General features: G+C 34.4%; 1 protein-coding gene across 1 annotated transcript in view; it reads right to left on the bottom strand.

Moving 5' to 3' along the window:
- Nucleotides 1-1,541: 1,541 nt before the first annotated feature.
- Nucleotides 1,542-7,879, bottom strand: part of LOC149781906 (uncharacterized) — a 78,407-nt gene continuing 72,069 nt past the window's right edge. Inside the window, exon 5 of the mRNA XM_089936103.1 lies at nt 1,542-4,428. The gene's annotated coding sequence lies outside the window, so the exon portion shown is untranslated. The remainder of the gene's footprint in view (nt 4,429-7,879) is intronic.

The raw sequence follows: 7,879 nt of genomic DNA, 5'->3' as shown, positions 1-7,879 counted from the left end.
TATATATATATATATATATATATATATATATATATATATGTATGTATATATATATATATATATATATATATATATATATATATATATATATAGAGAGAGAGAGAGAGAGAGAGAGAGAGAGAGAGAGAGAGACCCCAGTTTGCGGAAGGATTACTGATACCAACGAATTGTGGCTGTGTCGTTTGCAACGATGTTTGCAGTGTGGCAGTCATTAGGGATGTCTAGCAATGGGGCATGTTACCCCAGACATGTAGCACGATGTCCCACCCAATCACATTATCCTGAGACCAGGCCGACCAGTCCTAACACTAACCTCTTAACGCTTAGCGCCTAGCGAGGCAGCTGTTAGTACCATTTTTAAAAGTCTTTAGTATGCCTCGGCCAGGGTTTGAACCAACGACCTCCCGCATCTTTCCATTGAAGGCACCATTAGAAAAATGCAACTGAATCTAAGGCATCAGCTCATAATTTCTGTATTATTATTCATTTCAAATGGTCCGTTATCCTAATTAGATTGTTTTCATAGTTGCGCTCATATCCTCACGTGGACCTTTCTACTCCAGCCAATCATTTTCTGTCTCGGTTATTACTTTTCGTAGCATTTTATTATTGTTATAATATTCAGATAATTCGCCATTCCATTATATGTCTAAGCAGAACATTGTATGTACAAGACGCAATTAAGGACAGAAAGTTAGGACCTGGACGGCTACACAGAGCTTTACACTTTTTCATGTCAATGCTAGTCGTTTTGAGTGGACTTATCGGACACTTTTGATTGGTCTAAACAACTAAACGAGAGGTCGTATTAGTGAAGGTGTAGCCCTAGACCATACTTCAGACTACATTAGTCATTGAATCAAGTTAACGGAATGTTGTAGGTCAAATAACCTCCCACTACAATCAGTTGATACTGATATGTTATCTATCGTCAAGCTACACCTGTCGGCACCTTTTGGATAGTTATCAAGACCAGTTAGTCAACCCAGTTAGGATAAGAAACAAACTTCCTTGAAAGCAGCTACTTTCAAATTGAACAGCTAAATATCATTCTCAGATTATAAAGTTTAGTACGAAATGTGGTCTTAGCTAAATGTTTATTATAATATTCCTAATGTTTTCATTCTCCACTACATTCCTTGTCGGAAATCCTTGTTTGGAAAGTTTAGTTTAACGCCACCTTGGATTTTTTAAATCTCGTGGTTCTTTTAATGTAAGACAATCGAGGATGTAGTTGTCCTATATCATCAGGATTATTATATCACGTAATGTGTTTTCATTAAGCGTGTTATATTCCCATTGATATATATATATATATATATATATATATATATATATATATATATATATATATATATATATATATATATATATATGTGTGTGTGTGTGTGTATGCATGTGTGTGTGTGTGTGTGTGTGTGTGTGTGAGAGAGAGAGAGAGAGAGTTCAAGCGGAATATTTGTATATATTCGTATTATCCTATGTACGATAAAAATGTCTTCACGAGAAAACTGAAAAAATTGAATTTGTTTCTCATTCGGATGTATGGACCATAAATTGATTTATCTTCTAATGACATGGACCAGGAATGCATAACGAAAGCATTGATCTGGATCATGGAAGCATGAAGAATGAAATAATGTGTTTTATAATGATGTAAATCACACATATATGAACAACAAATGATGTATTTTATAAAGATGTGGATCAAATATGGGTGTACAATTAAAGTATGTGCCTTATAACGATACTGAGGACGGCTGTGTGGCCAATAAATAAATGTATTTTATTTTTATATTGATCAACGAAGCATGGACTAAAGAATGGTGTAATTTATAATGATGTTAATCACGGAAGGATGAAGAATAAGAAGATGTGCCTCTTAATGATTTGGAATAAATGTATGTATATATTTTATAACGATTTGGATCACGGATGGATTGACAATACAATGATGTTATAATGATGTGGATCCCGACGAAATCTTGTTGGAACCAGTCTATAATAAAAAATATCTTGCCCATCAAAATATACTATTGATGGTTCCTTGTAAAGTCTAAATCTTTTATTTATTTATTTATTTATTTATTTATTTATTCACCAAATTATCGTGTATTTCTTACAATGTTGTTCACAGAGCACATCTATTTCAAGTCTATGTGTGAAACAGTGCTGCTCATCAACCTTAGTACAAATACGTTTTGTGATGGTTTCTCGATCGTAATATCTGTGTAATTAGATTGAAAATTTAATTACGCCAGCTTTTCATAATGTTTTTGTCTGTCTGTCTGTCATTCGCTTAAAGTGTTTTTGTTACTCCAACTGTCAAATATCAAAGTCACGTGGTCCTGAACTATTGTATTAATTCCTTTTTTACGTATATAAGTTCAGGTCGTTCCTACAGGCATTGTAGTATTCAGTGATTTGTAATTATAATCACGATCTATGTAAGTTGATATGCCACTCAAAATTCAAAGTGACTAGTGATACAATTTTTTGACGAGTTTTTTTTTTTTTTTGTAGCTCAAAGTCCATGTTACACAAAGAAATATACTGAATGTCTATTTTGAACATTTTTTTCACACCGCCCGTGTAAAGTTTGATAAGATTTGCATTGTGTGATGAGATAATGAGCCTCACATTTCATTTTTATTCACACATTTAATTTTATATTGCTCTCTTTTACTAGAATGGATTCAGATCTAATTTCGTCACCTTTTAAAAATGAGGAGTTCTATATGGTGTCGTTTTGTCACGCATGCGCTGATGGAAGCGTGACATAATGATCACTTTGTTGTCATACGCTTGTCCACCCATACGTCCATCTACACGCTAGAATAAATTACTGTTTCATATAACTTTAGTTTAAAGTGTTTTGATGTCTTTCTAAAAGAAAGGCATACTTGGAAAACACTGAAGTCTCTTGTGGGTTATGACACAGGAAAACTGCCATTTTCTATATAGATATTGTTGGTTATGACACAGAAAAACTGCCATTTTCGATATAGATATTGTTTCTTTAAAACTGTTGCAGAAGATTCGATTTATGTTGCGTAGCGATGCGTTTCCCTCATGTATGTTCCCATTGGTAGATCAGGGGACACCAAAAAGATATGCGTAAAATAATCACTGTATATGTTTAAGAAATATAAGTTCTCTGTAAAATTACGTATTGTTTGTGTTTTTTATGTTTATTTTACGATTTCATCATCGGATATGCAACAAGGTTTACATGGCAAAAAAACGTACTGACCATAATTTGGCAAATACTTATTTCTTGTACAAAGCATTTCAGAAAAGTGCCTTTTAATGAACTCTTGAATTCTATGAAATCTGTTTTGACCTTTTTCTTGTTCTTTTTTTTTGTTTTTGGTTTGAAACATTTGATTTTACACGAAGACAGAGATAACACTCGTTCTACTGTCTCTAAACTTATACGATATTGTGCGGTTAGGTGAATTAAAAGTAACTGGTAACTTGCTATTGCATATATTAATGTCTATTACATTTGAAATGTATGTAACTACGTAGATTCGTAATTCAACATATTATTATCATTATTATTATTATTATTATTATATCAACGTTTCCAGGAATATATTTACAGCCACAGATATTGCGTATGTAACCTACTCCTTTGACCTACAACATGATTAGAATATCAGAACTAATTTGCAGAACTCTGGAAAGAATATACAGAATTTAAATTTGCCCCAGATCCCCCACCCCAACTTCCTCCGCCATGTGATGTTAGAAACATTATTTTGTCAACGTTTCTCATACAGCTCATGCACCAGTGCCGATACGTAAGATAAGCAATAAGCCCATGTATTCTAGAAATTCTGACTATGTATTTTTGAAATTTCTACTTTTGCCTTTTAAATAGAATATTATATCAGAAGGTGACACGTTCTGCTAGAGAGGATATGTTGAAATAGTTTATATAACTAAACCATGAATTGGTGTGGAAAAATGAAATGGTTATTAAATATATGAAGTAGAGATTATTTTATAGCTAACTGCAAAAAACAAAAAAAGGAAGAAAATTTAAATAAAAAATTACAATATCAAAATATGTACATGAGAAATATAAACGGTCCTTTACTTAACCGTACATACAGTTAAGATACATCAGCTTTCAGCTTTTATGGAAAGTCCGCCATCAGTAGTTCCTTGTCCTCTGTCATCCTCTTGAACTGACTTCTGTTTTATAATTCTTCCTTTATTATAGCGTCATATCGTTGTTTTCTATCCCAGTCATTGCTGCAGCACATACACCTGGGTCAATTGTACTGAACCCCGTAAACATGGGGAATTCGTGCAATATTAAAGGCAGCGCACTTGCTGGTAGTGCTCCGGTGTCTCTCTTACTGTCCATATAAAGGTTCAAGTTCACAACGGAATTAGATCTTTCGTACATGGTTCTGGCTGAAACAAATAAATAAATATTACATAAATCAATCCATTGCTCAATTAACAAACAATTCGATAAATATGGGAAATATATTTTTACCTTTCTAAACCTCAACGTACAAGATTTTTTCTTTGCTTTCCTCCTTGTTGGTTGTCTCATTTTTTGTTCTACCAGTTAAAATTCGTACAACACACGCACAGATGTATTAGCTTATTATCTTGTATACAAACCGTATTGACTTTGATTCGTGAGTAAATGTTTCATGTCGTGTCATTGTTTATGGCAATTTTAAAAAATGTAGTTTTACAGTGATATATATTTGTCTTGTTTGTGACCGAACCTTAATTTTGAGATGAAAGTTAAGATACAAAAAGTGATTAACTGCTTGGAATGATAGTATAAAGAAAGAGAACAATTGACTTTATGGCTGCATAGACGGCATTGTGTTCATCTGAACTCTAGTGCACCTGAAACAGCTATTATGGTTTATTTGCTGTATGTACGTATATTTTACTCTTTCTGTCTATCTTATCAATATTTGTGTACGTTGATTTACTGATGTGCATGACTTTTGTTCTTCGCTCTGAACTCAGTCTGCTTTAACGTTGTATAGTTAAGGTACAAATAATGTAAATTTAGCAAACTTTGCAAATTTCGCCATACTTATAATTCTCAAACGTATATATTTCTGTATAGAACCTCAACCCGGTTCATATGGATTGCACTGATTTTCGCCGCCTAAGCGATAAGCGTCGTACTCTGTTGTAAGTCGTTGACTGAAAATATCGAAGCTGCCAGAGCTCTTATACCTGATTTGAATCTAAATTTAGCTGGTTACGTACGCATACGTCACTCTCTATTTTCTTTTTTAAATTTTGTCTTTTGTACCTGATGGATTATTAAAGGACACGTGCCACATTGCTGGGAATATATATCATAATCCATGGATAATATTTATGTTTATTATGTATTGTAGCAGGCATCCGTCAATCTCACCAGACGATGAATCTTCGCCGATGGATGTTAACACCTGTTTGGCAGTATCTGTTGTGTCTACAAAGTCTGAGGCGAGAACGGCAGTCTCTGCCACACTTGTTGCATTTGTGATCTGTAGTTGGTTTGTTTCATAGGTGCTGGGACTTTCTGTAGATCCTTGTTTTCTTCTGCTTCCCGCCTAGTAACCTTCTTGTACTTTGTGATACCCTCCTGCACTTCCTGGGGAGGCGGCTGTATTATTGGGGGGGGGGACATGTAGTGGTCATCTATTAAGTTTTACAGATGTAGGCCAAAGTTTAAAGTTGTAATCTGGGGATGAGGGTAATTTCCCTCACTCTGCCCCTATTTGCAGGAGCCTATGTGTACTTCATGTTGCCACTCACGCATATCTGAGACAACCTATTCTCAAGTGTCTGTTCTAATGTCAAGTGCCTTTATGTGAATATAGCGTGTATGTCTATAGAGTAGAGGAGGTCATCCAATCGGTCTTTTCCCTGTTTCCAGTTCCCATTTTGGAAGTCCTTTGGAATGCGGACGTCTTCCATTCTGGACACGCGGCCCAACCAACGCAAGGGTCGAGGTTTCTTAACTTACGTTAGTAGATGTACATCTTTTCAAGAAATTGTTCGCCATTTTAAATAGACCAGTAACTTTCTATAAACACGTTTTAGCTTTAGCTGACTGTTTTGTATTCATTTTTAAAACTTTTATTTATTTGATTTATACCTATTTCCTATAGCACAGTTTAATCCTTTCATTATAAAAATATTCTTTTTTCCATGAAGTTTTCTTTTAGCTTGATCGACCTGAAGCTAGAAGAGAGAAATAGAGAAAGAAATTTTCTGTAAAGCGATTTATTAATATTTATACTTCAAATACAGTACAAAAACAAACTCTCTTCCTCTCATGTACTAAGTAACAGAATAAAGCAAAACCAACGTTTTTTTTTCAAACTTAGCAAACAATTTAATTAAACTGGTCTATAATTTTTTAGAAGTCGTCTGCTTCAGATATAGAATGTACTATTTATTATGGATTTTGATGTGCTTCATTCAAATATGACAATTAAAACATCTGACTGGCTACTGTTTCCAAGAGATTTAAGATTTTACATTTTACGTCTACGTATATTGTGTAGAGAGTAGAGTTTTGACCATAAATTTTAAACCTAGGTCTTTTCATGTGTTAGTGGTTACTTTATATGATAATATTTCACCCGTCCTGTTTATGTTATACTTTAGAAAACAGCACAAGTGTTATATAAACAAAATTTATTATGAAACTAAAGGAAAAGACTATTATATATATATATATATATATATATATATATATATATATATATATATATATATATATATAAGAACATAGTTTAGTCCTTATTCAGTGTCTACTCGGCGCTTCTTGGCGCGTCTCTTGTATTCATTTAATGGAGCATCTCCTGTCACTGTCCAGAAGCTTTGATAGGCTCCGTTTGTCCAATGTTGCAACGCCCTGCTGAAATCGCTCGCCGTGCCCGTCTCTCACTGCTCCGCAGTTCGGTGAAAAAATAAGCCAGATGAGCGTGCATAAAATGTATCTTTAGTGATATGTTGCTTTTGTATGCCTTGATGAGGTTTTTCACCAACGCACATTAGTCGTCTACCTTGCCGTTTCCGAGAAATATTGTTGCCACTAATTGGTAGGCTTTCCATGCCGTCATTTCCTTGCCACGCAGTGCACGGACAAATGCATCATCTCGACGAAGTTCAACTTGGAAATTTTCCAGGGAGGTACTTGAAAGCTGCTTGTGTTTTGTCCATGGATTTGACAAAAGTTCATCAGACCCATCAATGGCACTGCAAAAGGCGACGATTATTTGAACAAGTGTTGTAGCATGTATGTGGGGCCCACCCTTTGTCCTGATCTCCAATTTGGCAGCCAAAATAAAGGTGATAGGCCTTTTTAGCCATAGTGGTAATAATGCGCTTTTGTGATGCAAACTTCACTTCACCACAAACATAGCAGAAGTTATCTGTATCGTTCACACAATTGCGATGCATCTCTACTCACTTTGGCTAAACAGAAGTGTGTCTCTTTGCAAAATCAACACTGACAAATAAGAGAGCAAGACGCTTTATGATTTATATAGCTGATACAGGACAATTCGTTAGGTAGAGTGATGTAAGATTAGTTATGATTGCGTCATACATGACTTCCAGTAATACCATGATGCAATTCATTTCATGTATGACGCAATACCAGATTCAGATTGCATCATCCATTGTTTTGCCTAAAAAGCAAAATGCTGTCCAAACCTATTCATAGATCCAGTCAAAAATGTATTTTAATTATTTTTTTTTTTAAATTGAGTTCCTTTTCCTTTATTTCTCACTTATGCTCCGCCATTCTCAAGTTAAGGGTCATATATACTGACCCAGTATCATATCTTGAAAACTAGACCCAATCAACAATTTTAAGCATCATTTTAGT

This window comes from Sinohyriopsis cumingii, chromosome 15 (genome assembly GCF_028554795.1).
Source record: "Sinohyriopsis cumingii isolate HCF-2022 chromosome 15, ASM2855479v2, whole genome shotgun sequence".
Lineage (NCBI taxonomy): Eukaryota > Metazoa > Mollusca > Bivalvia > Unionida > Unionidae > Sinohyriopsis > Sinohyriopsis cumingii.
The sequence above is the reverse complement of the archived record's forward strand: the minus strand, read 5'-3'. Positions and strand labels throughout refer to the sequence as shown.